General features: G+C 44.9%; 1 protein-coding gene and 1 long non-coding RNA gene across 6 annotated transcripts in view; one reads left to right on the forward strand and one right to left on the reverse strand.

The window, feature by feature from the left end:
- The window catches only part of FRMD5 (FERM domain containing 5), a 348,761-nt gene that overhangs the window by 190,564 nt on the left and 143,666 nt on the right, over nucleotides 1-14,531 (forward strand). The gene's annotated exons all lie outside the window — the stretch shown is intronic.
- Nucleotides 1-14,531, reverse strand: part of LOC142019778 (uncharacterized) — a 42,550-nt gene that overhangs the window by 12,308 nt on the left and 15,711 nt on the right. The gene's annotated exons all lie outside the window — the stretch shown is intronic.

The raw sequence follows: 14,531 nt of genomic DNA on the forward strand, positions 1-14,531 counted from the left end.
GTTGTTCTCGAAGATACAGACTAACATGGCTACCTCTCTGATACTAGTGAGCAAAAGTTTGCAGTCAAGACCCTGCAATTTTATCAGTGGTGAATGGTTTTTTTACAACCGTCAGTGACAAGTGCTGTTATCAGCGTTCCACTTGGCAGCCTGTGATGGGATTCACTCCCATTATGAGGACCAGATGTCCTGTTTTTATAGGGACAGTCCTGATATTGGGGCCTTTTTGTTTAGTTAGGCACCCTTTACTCACTTCATTCTGGCCTGATTTTTCATACTTTTGTAACCCTTCTGCCAGGTGGAACCAACAGAAACCAAGGTGGAGTTCAATACGTAGTGAGGAAAATAGAAAGGAACATAAACTCTGCCAAGTAAAGTGTAAAAATATAATTAGGAAGGGCAAAAAAGAATTTTGAGAACAGCTAGTCAGCATCAAAAAGTAATAGCAAAAATTTTTTTAAGTACATCAGAAGCAGGAAGCCTGCTAAACAACCAATAGGGCCACTGGATGATTGAGATGCTAAAGGAGTACTCAAGGATGATAAGGCCATTGCAGAGAAACTAAATGATTTCTTTGCATCCGTCTTCATGGCTGAAGATGTGAGGGACATTCCCAAACCTGAGCAACTCTTTTCAGGTAACAAATCTGATGAACTGTCTCAGATTGAGGTGTTGTCAGAAGAGGTGCATCATAGAATCAAAGAATCATAGAATGCTAGGGCTGGAAGGGACTTTGAGAGGTCATCAAATCCAGCCCCCTGCCCTCATGGCAGGACCAAGTACTGTCCCTGATAGACATTTATCTAACCTGTTCTTAAATATCTCCCGTGATGGAGATTCCACAACCTCCCTAGGCAATTTATTCCAGTGTTTGACCACCCTGATAGTTAGGAGCTTTTTCCTAATGTCCAACCTAAACCTCCCTTGCTGCAGTTTAAGCCCATTGCTTCTTGCTCTGGCCTCAGAGGCCAAGAAGAACAAGTTTTCTCCCTCTTTCTTATGACACCCTTTTAGATACCTGAAAACTGCTATCATGTCCCCCCTTAATCTTCTTTTTTTCCAAAGTAAACAAGCCCAATTCTTTCAGCCTTTCTTTATAGGTCATGTTTTCTAGATCTCTGATCATTCTTGTCACTCATGTCTGGCCCCTTTCCAATTTTTCCACATCTTTCTTGAAATGCAACACCCAGAACTGGACACACTACTCCAACTGAGGCCTAACCAGTGCAGAGTAGAGCAGAAGAATGACTTCTTGTGTCTTGTTCACAACATACCTGTTAATGCATCCCAGAATCATATTTGCTTTTTTTGCAACAGCATCACACTGTTGACTCATATTTAACTTGTGGTCCACTATAACCCCTAGATCCCTTGCTGCCATACTCCTTCCTAAACAGTCACTTCCCATTCTGTATGTGTGAAACTGATTGTTTCTTCCTAAGTGGAGCAATTTGCATTTGTCGTTATTAAACTTCATCCTGTTTGCTTCAGACTATTTCTCCAAAAGGGGGAGAGAGAGCTCAGTGGTTTGAGCATTGGCCTGCTAAACCCAGGGTTGCGAGTTCAATCGTTGAGGAGACCGTTCAGGGACTGGGGCAAATAGATGTCAGGGATGGTGCTTGGTCCTGCCATGAGGGCAGGGGACTGGACTAGATGACCTCCCAAGGTCCCTTCTGGTTCTAGGAGATGTGTATCTCCATTACATATAAGCTCTGTTTAGCTGTGTTCTTTGAACAGTGTCTGGGGTAGGGTGAGAGGGGAGGGATCAAACCAGCCCAGGTAGATATGTAGCCTCCTGACCACAATAGCCTTCCCTTATCCCCTCTTGTCTATACTGGATTTCTTTTTTTCTGGGGGAGAAAAAAGAAAAACCCAAAGCTTTCACACAGCCAAGCAGGATAATTCAGATAAGAGGGCTTTTCCCTTGAAATAATTATTCCAGCTCTGTGAATGACTTTTGCCGATCGCCCTGCCCCTTTCAAGGTCAAAATGGAACATGTGTGAACAACTCCTTTCATGCAGCTATTTTCAGCTCCTGTGAAGGGTTCTTGGGCAATGCCGTGGCTGTGAACTGTGGCTATCAATGAGAAAGCTCCATTTCGCAATGCTGAGGCTGCGTGAATGCAGTTTTCCAACATTATTAGTTTAGACATTAGAATGTTGCCAAATCCTGCAGTGTAGACATAGCCTTAGCAAGGTTCTTTCTGCTAACTGAGCCCTTTCCTTTGGAACAGATTTACCACTGAGCTGCTTTTCTGTATTCCCTAAAAATTATAAACATTGGTAATCATACTTCACCTTTAATAAAAACTTATCCGGTGTTGGGTCACAAATTGTTTGATTACAATAAGCAAAATGCCACTCCCTCTGCTGAATAGCTTATAAATCTAAGCAAAGCAGGAGCAAACTAGAGGCAACAAATGTCTCTCCCGTCTGACACCGAGCTGTAACTCCTCTGGATCCTGCTTACATTTGCAATCTGGTCACCCTAGCTAGCACACTAGGAATGTGAAGCAACTCACAAGAGAGATGCTTGTCATTCCACAGACCAACATGTGAGACATTTAGAATTCACGGGAAGGCACAAACCATCAGAGAAGGCCAACAAGCATCACAAGAGGGAAGCCAGAGCTGCAGATGCTGATGGAAGTTCCTCCTAGGACACTTAGATGGAGTCCATGGAGCCTCCTGAGATATTTTCAATATCCAGCAGGGTAGCCAAACTGAAAAACAGGTTGGAAATGCAGCACTACAGAAGACCTGCATGTCCTTTCATAGTTCCTATAGCTTTATCTTTTTTCTAGGATGCAATATTTTTTTAACTTGCTTTAACTCTTTTGTAGGATGCAATATTCTTTTCCCTCCTGCCATCCCACCACCTCATGGGTTCTTCGCCAGAGCTGCCCAAAACTGAGGCACTATGGCTGAAGAAGATGGGAAGATACTGGAGGGTGTCAAAGGATGTTGGGTAGGCGAGGGTGCTGGAGGGTGCCTGGGAATATCTGGGTGGAGGGTTTGCGTGTTGTAACTGGGACAGGTATTCATTCTTTGCCAGTAGCAACCATTGCTTTGGAGCTCCTTCCCAGTGGGATCATGCAGAGGGGGAACAGAGAGGTCCCTGCTTCTGCTAACATATTGGACTCTAAGGGTCAGGAAGAGCATTTGCTTATGGGAAAAGTTCATTCTGATTCTTTTCCAAAAAGAGCTTACATAAGGGGGTTCTCCCAGGGGTGAAAGTAACTTCAGACTTCTTATCAGTACTGTCTTATTGCAATCTGAGTCCCTGCCAGCTCTTTAAATATCTCCCTGCTGGCTTTTGCTGCATCTCAACCAGGTCTGGCTGGAGCTGTGCATTGGGGTGCACCCACTTAACTTTCACCTCTCGTTGTCCCCCAGTTTAAGACTGGCAAAGATAAGTGCCCAGAAATGCATCGTGTGTAGAGGATACGCTAACCAAGGATAATATATGTTCAAAAGCTGACTCTGGATTCTTTTGGCATGTTGCACTCTGCGCTAGCTAATATTTATATTGTCAGTAAAATACTGTGCAACTGTCTTAAAAGGCACAACTGAATTTCTTGGAAAGTTCTTGCTTTCTTCTTAATCCACTGGGAATATTACCTTTTCTAGATCAGCTCAATCAGTTCGGCCTTTGTAGGAGGCTGCAGTTTTCAATTCTTGTTGCAGAGATCTGTGTTTTGGAGATTAATCACTTTGCAGTCAGTAAATGCACTCAGCAAAATTTTCTCTTGTTGTTTGTTAATATTCAGTGTGAAATGTAATGTCTCCAAAGACAAAGATCTTCAGGTTGCTTAGAAATCAGAGTTCGTTATCATGTTAATCCTGCCGATTACTTTCTCCCAACAGGGAATATACATATGGACAGTTCCGTAACATGTGAATTAGAATTATTTTGTCTTTTTCACAAGGCCATCATTTGTCATTTCCTTTTCTGATGGTTTTCATTTACAGGCCAGTGTTCAGGAAGATCTGAATATTATTTTATTTTAGATTCGCTGTTGTCTTTGGTTAGTTTTCTTGGGCAATTTTTGCCAGATTTTGCCACTTACGGATGAGGTAAGTGAGCTTTGTTTTGGGTAACGATTCAGGGAAAGTCATAAATTGGGAGATTTATTTTCTAAAGAATATGGGTCCAAGGTGGATATTGTTTCATTTCATATCTATCTGTCTGCTGGGCATCTTAGTGAAGGTTTTTGCCTGTGGCTGTTTTGTCTCATGTCTTATATTTAATTATTTCAGAGGCTTACACAACAGAATATTAAACTGTTTTTTTGACACTTTAAGTTCATTAAAAACAAATATAGTAGATTTATTTTCATCATTACAGGTGTATTTTGAGTCTTAGGGTTATGGGCAACAACTTCTCTAGAATGTGTGGTTTATGCAATGACTCTTATTAGTTTAGCAGCACTCCGGGGGGCTGCATGGAGCATGGATGCTTCGTCGCCTCCCACCCCAAGGAATTTACCGTGTAGAAAGGAGGAACAGCAGGCATCAGTTTAGAAGAATAAAACACCAGGGAAGAAAGAGATGGAATTATCCCCCAGTGATGTTGGAACTGTGTGTGTGTGTTTATTTTAACCAAATAAATGATACACCAAGTGGTGGACTAACCCCCAGCGGGAAGATGGGAGGGAAATGGCAGGAAGCTAACTTAATCATAAAAGATACAATCTTGCCTGTGGCAGAAACTGATCAAAGGTGCTGTTCTGAGGAAGCCTCAGAAAAAGGCTGGTGAAATGTTTCAGGACAGGCTTGCTCTCATGTCTGCTTTGCTGAACACATTGTGAGAAGCTGCCTTTACATTCAGGAATAAGTTTTTGGATCAACTAGAGCATAGGTAGGCAGTGTTACCTGGTACCAAGGAACACTACACTGCTGTGTCCCTGGACAAAACTGCTAGTTTTCCATCTTTCAGCAGATGGATATGAGTAAACAGTGTGCCCTTGTAGCCAAGAAAGCTAACGGCATACTGGGGTGCATTAGGAGGAGCATTTCAAGCAGATCTAGGGAAGTAGTTATTCCTCTTTATTTGGCACTGGTGAGGCCACATCTGGAATATTGTGTCCAGTTTTGGGCCCCCCAGTATAAAAAGGATGTGGATTTGCTAGAGCAGGTTCAGTGAAGGGCAACAAAAATGATTAAGGGTCTGGAGCACAAGACCTGTGAGGATAGGCTGAGGGATTTGGGCTTGTTTAGTTTACAGAAGAGAAGACTTAGAGGTGATTTAATAGCAGCCTTCAACTTCTTGAAGGGGAGCTCTAAAGAGGAGGGTGAGAAATTGTTCTCAATGGTGTCAGATGGCAGAACAAGGAGTAATGGTCAGAAGTTGAAGAGGGAAAGGTGTAGGTTAGATATTAGGAAAAACTTCTTCACCAGGTGGGTGGTGAAGCGCTGGAATGCGTTGCCTAGAGAGGTGCTGGATTCTCCATCCCTTGAGGTTTTTAAGTCCTGGCTGGACAAGGTCCTGGCTGGGATGACTTAGTAGGGGTTGATCCTGCTCGAAGCAGGGGGCTGGACTAGATGACCTCCTGAGGTCCCTTCCAGCCCTATGATTCTGTGTAACTGTCTAGTATGTAACAGCAACGAAGGGTCCTGTGGCACCTTATAGACTAACAGAAAAGTTTTGAGCATGAGCTTTCGTGAGCACAGACTCACTTCATCAGATTCTGGTGAAGTGAGTCTGTGCTCACGAAAGCTCATGCTCAAAACTTTTCTGTTAGTCTGTAAGGTGCCACAGGACCCTTCGTTGCTGTTACAGATCCAGACTAACATGGCTACCCCTCTGATACTTGTCTAGTATGTGCACCTCACACAGCCCTCTAGTGGACAGAATGTCAGTTCTGCTCTGGCACCGTGATGATAATCCTATAGCACTCCTTGTGCCTGCAGAAAGGCTAAGGTTCCTCCTACACCTGTTCTTGCTCAACCAAACTTCTGTCATTCATAGGTGCTTAAACCCCTCTCCTCTCCATGAGCAACAGACTTTTGCCACAGCAAGTTCAAGTGTGAATGTTCCTTTGTCGGCAAGCGTGCTCTACTGCTGACAAGCGACAGCTGCTTGTTGAGGGGTGGAAGAATTTTATCAGCAAAAGTGCAGACAATCAGCGTTCACATGTGCTGATTTTTAGGAACAGGGCTGGGTCGACACAGCCTCGTTGCTAAAAGCTGTGTGGTGTAGACGTACCCTCAGTCTCTTCATACAGCTCCTTCAGTTGGGCCCAGCTTGGGTTTGCAGAGTAATTGCTCTTGCATTCTGTTCTGTCTGTTGACTGTGAAGCACCACGTGGCCTTGTAAGGGTGTGAAATAGCCTATGTGTAGTGTCAAGGAGACGCAGGCTGTAAATGAAGGGTATGTCCTATGTATAGGGTATTGCAAAGGTGACAGAAGAGCTGCATGCACTGGATTTCGGGTAAAACAAACTTAAAAGTATCCCCACCTGATAGTGCAGGGTACATATAGTGAAGGTGGCACAACAGTGAAAGGGGCTTGGGAAGGTGGTAAATAAGGGCTTGCTAATTACAACTTGTCGTCTGCTGTAACCAGGAAACCACACAGGAAACTTAGCACTCAGCGGTATGCACCACTGTGTAGGTGCTGTACTAGTAGAATTTTTATGGAAGGAGAGGCAGCATGGTCCTCTGATAAGCTCATGAACTTGGAGTCAAGAGACCAAGATTTTATTCCTGGCTGTGTGCTCGTGGACAAATCTAATAACCACTTTGTGCCCATAAAGCGAGGATAATGAGACTTGCCCAGCATTTTAAAATGATAGGGGCCTAGAGATAATAGGTGGCTGTGACAATAAGAGTCCAGATATCCGAGGGGATCAGAGGTCTGAACCGCAAGGAATAAACAACTGAGCCAACTGATGGCATGTAATCTTACTCTGCAGTAAGAGTGTATCATCTGAGGTCTTCATGAAAGCATGTGACATGCTGGTCATTAATATGATTCAGAACAGGTGTAGGGAACCTTTTTGGGGTTGAAGCCACTGACCCACAGAAAAATCAGTCGGGAGCCACATAAAAATGAGAAGCAAAATACCACAAAGCATTCACTGATGTGGCCTCTTACTAAGACACCTCACTTCCCTCACACTTCAAGTGGGGACTGAGGTTCAGGCTTCCCCCAGGCCAGGTTAACTCTTCTGGGGGCCCAGGGTGGGACCAAAAATGGGAGGGGGAAGCAGGAGTGAAGTGGGATCTGGGTAAGAGGAGTGGGCGGGAACAGGCTGGGTGATGGGATGGCACTTACCTCCGCATACTGCCATTGCTTCCTCCTTCTCCAGCTGGGGAAATGGCAGCAGTGGCATAAAAGCCTGTCACTGCTCTGATTGGCTGGAATTCTGGCCAAAGTGGTGGGTAAGCCTCTCTGCAGGCAGCACCTGCCATTCCCCCAGTAAGGGAAGGGGGCGCAGGAGCAGTGGCTTGAAGAACCTGGAATTGCTTCTCCCCTCCCACCTGGCAGAGCTCATGGGCTGGATTGATTCTTGTCTTGCCTGATCCAGCTTAGGACTCCACACCCGCCAACTGCCATGGCTGAATGCTGAGGCGGGGAGCCCCAAGCCTCAGAGTCCAGATCCAGGCAAGCGACAGTCCAGATACCTACCCTGATTCAGATCATAAGAATGGCTGGATCAGACCAATGGTTCATCTAGCCCACTATCCTGTCTTCTGGCTGTGGGCAATGCCAGGTGCTTTGGAGGGAATGAACAGAACAGGCATTCATCAAGTGAGCCACAACCAGCTTCCGGCAAGCAGAGGCTGAGGACACTCAGAGCATAGGGTTCATCCCTGACTATCCTGGTTAATAGCCAGTAATGAACCTGTGCCCCTTTGCACGTTATATGTATGGGTGGTGTACACAGAGTTACATATGTGTGCAGAAAGCATATTTTTAATATATCAGAGGTGTGGCTGTTAGTCTGTAGTTTCACAAATAACTAGCAGTCTGAAAAAGTGGTTAAACAACTGAGCCAACTGATTTTATGCAACCTTACTCTACTATAAGCATGTATCACGAAGAAGTGGGTCTTACCCACGAAAGCACCTAATAAATTTGTTAGTCTTTAAGGTGCTACAGGACTGCCTTTTATTCTTAATATATGTTTTTGTGGCAAACTTGATAAAGAAGCCTGCTTTAGACAAGCAGGTGTGGGTTTACTCATCTGGGTTAAGCTTTGTAAGCCGCAGACAAGGAAACTACATTTACATAGAAGTTAAACAAAGCAATCAAACTAACAAATGGCAGAGGGTTTGTCTTAGTGAGCACACCAGAGGACATTCTGCACCCCAGGAAGTGTGCCTGGCACCTTGAGACAAAGACAACTGACTTTGGAAAACATAAGGAGAACACAAAGACATTTTAATTATCCATCACTCAGGGGACACTGCACCCTCTGAATCTCTGAACAGTGAATCTGTTTGGGTGGAGGGCAGGAGATACCACAGAATCTAAGGCTTGGCCTGCACTAGACCTTACAGTCACCCGCATATAGGCAAGTCTAGCAGAGGTAATTGCATAGCTAGAATCGAGGTATCTGCAGTTGACCGTAAGGTCTGTCCTCTCTGAGGGAGGTTGATGAGAGCATTTCTCCTGTTGACCCCCCTCCACCTTACTCCTTCCAACAGGAGGAGTACAGGGGTTGACTTCCGACCCCAGAGAGCTCGATTTCGTGCATCTTTACCAAACACAAAACATCGAACTCCAGAATATCGAGCCTGAATAGATCAATCTCCCAGTAAGTTTAGACAAGCCCATAGAACCCTAGGATTAGAAGGGACCACACGTCTCATTTAGTCTGACCTCCCTGCCAAGAGGTAGGATTTGTTGTGCATTAAATAGAGTCTCCTAGGCTATATAGGCTCCTAGGCTCGTGTGGGTCTTTATAGTCACAATAGACGCTGTAAATGAAGTCCTCAATTGAAACTTTAAAGGGCGCGATCCATAGTCTATGCAGACTGAAGGATGCCTACTACTACCTAGGCTATAAGTAGAGACTTCAAAAAACACTACTTCAATGTGTAGCATCTACACATGGCCTGGGGCTGGCGCCGTCGACATGCAACATCGAAATAGCAACGCGGCACATAGAAAGGGACCTCCCTGGACACGGAAAGAGAGCATTTACACATACAAATGGCCCCTTTCGAAATAAGGGTCCAGGAAAGGCTACAGTCAGGGTCGCAGCAAGCTGCTCCTTTAAAGGGCCCCTCCCGAACACACTCGACCTGCACAGCATGAGGCCTGTGGAGTTGCCACAAGCCCTGCAGACACAGTGCCCACAGGAATGGACCCAGAGCATCCACAGCAGCTCAACATGCTGCTGGCTGCCGCAAGTGGAGAAGGCACCTTGCTAGCCGTAGCATGGGTGGCTGCCCAGCAGATGTTGGCAGGGGAGCCCTCCCCAGGACAGAAGAGGACATCCCAGACCATCGGAGGTAAGGAGGCCCGGGCACATACTCACTGGGGCATGGAGGGCCAGGGAGGGTACCTGGGACCATGTGGGACTGGGGCTGAGGGGGCTGGGCACACACCGCACACCCTCACAGGTGCTTGTGTCCCCTCCCACAGGTGGTCCGTGTTCTGAACACCCTGCTCCTCCAGAGGGTCTTCCATATCGGGGACCTGAACATGACCATTGTGGGCTTTGTCACACTGGAGTTCCTGAATTGCTTCAGGGCCCTCAACAGGACCCACATACCCATCTGCACCCTGGAACACAGTTGAGGACAATTTATAAACAGGAAGGGTTACCATTCCGTGGTCCTGCAGGCCATGGTGGACAGCCGCGGCCAGTTGCAGGACATTTACATGGACTGGCCAGGCTACACCCACAATGTGCAGGTCTTCTGCAACTCGGTCCTGTGCTGCCGACTGGAGATGGGGACCTACATCCCCCAGAGGGGGATCCCACTGGGGGACAGCACCATGCCTCTCTGTCTGGTGGCCAACGTCGCATACCCACTCCAGCCCTGGCTCATGTGGCCCTATACAGGCCATCTCACCACCAGTCAGGAGCGCTTCATTGGACAACTCAACCATGCCTGTCAGGTGGTTGAGTGCATTTTTAGGCGATTGAAGGGCTGGTGGTGCTTCCTCCTCACCTGCCTAAATGTGGGCATCCTCAATGTCCCCAAAGTGGTGGGTGCCTGCTGCACTCTACATAATATTGTAGAGAGCAAGGGGGAGGCCTTTGTGTAGGGTGGGCAGTCTGGCTGGGGCATGCAGGGACAGAACATGCGATGGCTGCTGCCTGCACACTCTGTTTCCTGCCACAGGGTTTCTGGGTCCATGGGGCTTTAAGAGCCTCTGTGCACACTGACCATAGACTCCTGCAGGGGCTGAACAGCATGTCTCCACATCCCAGCTGATTGCCACCATGGCGGACCCCACTATTTCCAAGTAGCAGGATGCGTAGCATCCACTCACATCAATTTTTGACATTGCACATCAAAGTAGCACGCTGTTCCGATTTTCTCATTGGCATAGCATTTTTCGACATCTTCGTGCCTACTGTTGATTTCAACTTCAAAGTAGTGCGCGGTGTGTGTAGATGTGACATGCACTACTTCGAAGTTGTGCCTGCTACTTCGAAGTAGCAGGTTATTGTAGATGTGTTTCTAGAGTTAAGTTTAAGTCACTAGAAAGCCTGTTCTTGTTTGTAACTATTTTCTGTTTCTGTTCAATCTGTGCAATATCACGAAAGTTTCTAAGTTTCACTTTCACTTATTTTTAGTGTTACTATAAATCATCTCTGTGCCGTTCTCCTGAAGAGAGTGTGAGTTTTCAGATAAACCAGCTGGCTGCTGTGTTCAGTATGTCTGTGGAGGCAGTGAAACTAATAACTCCTGTGAGTGTCCAAGTGAGAGAGATGGGACATTGCTAAAGAGACGTTGCTGGGAAGCTCAGGAACGGGGGTTTGCTGATTATCTGTCAGGCAAGGCAAATATGAGTCTTACTTAGTTTGCCATTGAAAGATTGGTGTGGGTGGGACTGGTGCAATCTTCAAAGCTCAGTTTTGCTAAGGCAAAGGGGTAAAACAGTGGCTTATCGTTTGGCCTCACAATGAGGAGAGCTCCATATTAGTCTATAAATGCAAAGAATTATTATTTATGTTGACAAACACAAAATACATAGGAATAATGTTGTGAAAACACCCAGGTTGTGTAGATGCAAAATTAAAAATCAAGGCACAATCCCTTTTTAAAAATCAACAATCCCTGCTAAAGAAAGGTTTGGGCTTTAAACTGTGTTTCAAGCATCCCTAAAAATCCTGTTCCTTTCTTTATTTCTCAAGTGTTTAATGGAAGGCTGACAATGTTCCGCATTAATAAAAATGCAACTAATCCCCAGGCGGAATCTTCAGCAGTGCTGCAGACTAGCAGAGACCTGTATCATGGCGTGTTTAGTAAAGCTGCTAAATACTCAGTGATAAGACATAACATTACCGCAAATTGCAGGGCTTTATCCTGACTGATTGCCTTGCAAAAGGTGGTAAAGGGCTTCATTTAGCTTTGGCTTTGCTGAACAGTTTAGTGACTTTTGCAGCTCACTTCACTTTCAGGAAAAGTAAATTTTTTATGAACCGTTTATAATTTTTCCCCATGAGCTTTTTCCTGAATTCAGTTGGTAGAAGAAAAGTAAGCTCTACAGGAATGTTGCCTGGAAAACCTAAGTAAGGATGCCTGTTTCTCTGATTATAAGCAATATATCCTTCTCTGCTTTTCAAATCAGCTGTTCCTGTAGTAGCATCAACCAGAAAGCACAGAGCCTGCACTTAAAGGGTCTGTTAAAAGAAACACTCATTTATAATGGAGATTCCCTGCAGGGCTTTGCAAATGCCCTCGCAGAGGCCTGCAAGGAAACTAAGCTTTTCAGTAGGATTTTGAATCCAGATCTGTCAGCAATTAACATCACTTTGGTGCTTTGGAGCTGATTTCCTCATATTCTGGAGTAAGTCCATTGACATTAGTACAACTATTCCTGATTAATAATGGTGTAAATAAGAGGAGGCTCAGGCCCATTTTCTGCCCTGATGTTCTGAGATCTCAACACAGATTTCATTTGGACAGTAACAGAGAGGAAGCCGTGCTAGTCTATACACTATCAAAACAAAAAGCAGTCAAGTAGCACTTTAAAGACTAGCAAAATAGTTTATTAGGTGAGCTTTCATGGGACAGACCCACTTCTTCAGAAGTAGACATTTGGACAGGGTCTGATCCAGCTCCCAGAGAAATCAATGGGGAGGGACTCATGGATTGCAGTGAGAGTGGGATCTGCCCTGACTGTGCTGTACTCTGGGCCAGTGGGGCTCAAAGCCACAGTACTTGCGAATGATTTCTTGCAAGTTCTTGCTGAAAAAAAAAAAATCAGTCACGTAGTGCTTTAAAGGCTAACAAAATAATTAGGTGAAGAGCTTTCATAGGACAGACTCATCATGTAATAAAAGCTCACCACCTAATAAATTATTTCATTAGTCTTTAAAGTGCTACATGACTACTGGTTTGTTTTGTGAAGACAGACGACACAGCTCCCTCTCTGATGAAGCTCCGCTGGTGTAAGTTCCACATGTGAAAGCAAAACTTCTGTACTTGCATCACTTGCACCATAAGAACAGGCCAGGCCTGTGAGGGTCACTGGGTTCTGAGCTGCTCATTATTTTTGTTTTGAAGTGTAACTACCTAGCTTCTCATCTTCACAGGCCACACTTGACAGCTGTGGATCAACTCAGCAACACGCATGTGCAAAGCCAAGCCTAGCATATTGATTTTCGCTTGTTTGAAACAATGGGGATAACTTAAATTAAAAATTGGTTTTATTTGTATACAGCAAGTAGCTCTTGCTCCTTAGCTGTATGATATTGTTTTGCTTATGATGGCTATTGTGGAGAATTTTGTAGGTCACTGAACAAAATAGACTGGAATGAGAGGCATCAAGGCTATATTAAAACCTAATGAAAGCACAGCATCACTCCATGCTGGCAGGAAGCAAAGAGTGTGAGTGTGGATGAAAGGAGACTGGTGTGGGCATACTGATTTGCTTGTGTGGAGAAAAATTGAGTATCTCTACATTGTAGATACAAAAATTTTAAATGTAATAACTGTACAGTTGCTACAGGTAGCAAAATATAAGATGACAAGTCATCAATGACTGGGCCTTGCATGCCTGGACTGCTAAGCATAGGAAAGGATGGAGGTTTAATGCTCCAGGGCTCAGTAAAGCTGTTACCCTGTGATAATTGGTGTGTGCAGAAAATGAGAGTATTGGGATAGTTAGAATTGAAATGTAGTTCTTAGAGCCCTGCTGTGACTCCATGAGTTTTTAGAAGAAAATACAGGGAAAACTTTATTTTGACATATTGCACAAGTCAGTCTACACAGATCCAACAAGAAATGTGCAGATGTGGTCTCCTCACCTCAAAAAAGATATATTGGCATTAGAAAAGGTTCAGAAAAGGGTGACTAAGATGATTAGGGGCTTGGAACGGGTCCCATATGGGGAGAGGCTAGAGAGACTGGGACTTTTCAGTTTGGAAAAGAGGCGATTGAGGGGTGATATGATAGAGGTATATAAAATCATGAATGGTGTGGAGAAAGTGAATATAGAAAAATTATTTACCTTTTCCCATAATACAAGAACTAGGGGACACCAAATGAAATTGATGGGTAGTAGGTTCAAAACTAATAAAAGGAAATTTTTCTTCACACAGCGCACAGTCAACCTGTGGAACTCCTTGCCCGAGGAGGCTGTAAAGGCCAGGACTCTATTAGGGTTTAAAAAAGAGCTTGATAAATTTTTGCAGGTTAGGTCCATAAATGGCTATTAGCCAGGGATAAAGTATGGTGCCCTAGCCTTCAGAACAAGGGCAGGAGATGGATGGCAGGAGATAAATCACTTGATCATTGTCTTCTGTTCTCCTTCTCTGGGGCACCTGGCATTGGCCACCGTCGGCAGATGGGATGCTGGGCTGGATGGACCTTTGGTCTGACCCAGTATGGCCATTCTTATGTTCTTATGTTCTAAATAACATGAAAGATATTGAGCTTTCTTAGCACAAGATTTTTCTTGTCACACAACCGTGTCACTGTATGTGGGAGTTTTCTGTTACCAGAATTGTAATTTACAGATTGCACAGCAGTGAAACAATTTGGGCTCACAGTCTAACAGCCAAGATGTGAATCTCCTATAGAACAGGCAACCTTATTCACGCAAAATGCCAGCAGGGCTTCCTTGGGCTCTGCTTGAGAAAGGACTGCTGATCTCAAATAAAATCCATACATGAGTAGAGGGACTGGCAGAAAGCCTTGGCACATCTTAAGTCTCCTTTCAGCTCAGTAGGTTAAAATGGAACTTAAGTGGTTCTAGGCCTTCTGAGTTAACTCTGCAATGTGCATCAGAGAGGTAGCTGAGTTAGTCTGTGTCTTCAAAAACAACAAGAAGTTCTGTGGCACCTTATAGACTAACAGACATTTTGGAGCACAAGCTTTTGTGGGCAGCTGACGAA

Source organism: Carettochelys insculpta, chromosome 12, assembly GCF_033958435.1.
Source record: "Carettochelys insculpta isolate YL-2023 chromosome 12, ASM3395843v1, whole genome shotgun sequence".
NCBI lineage: Eukaryota > Metazoa > Chordata > Testudines > Carettochelyidae > Carettochelys > Carettochelys insculpta.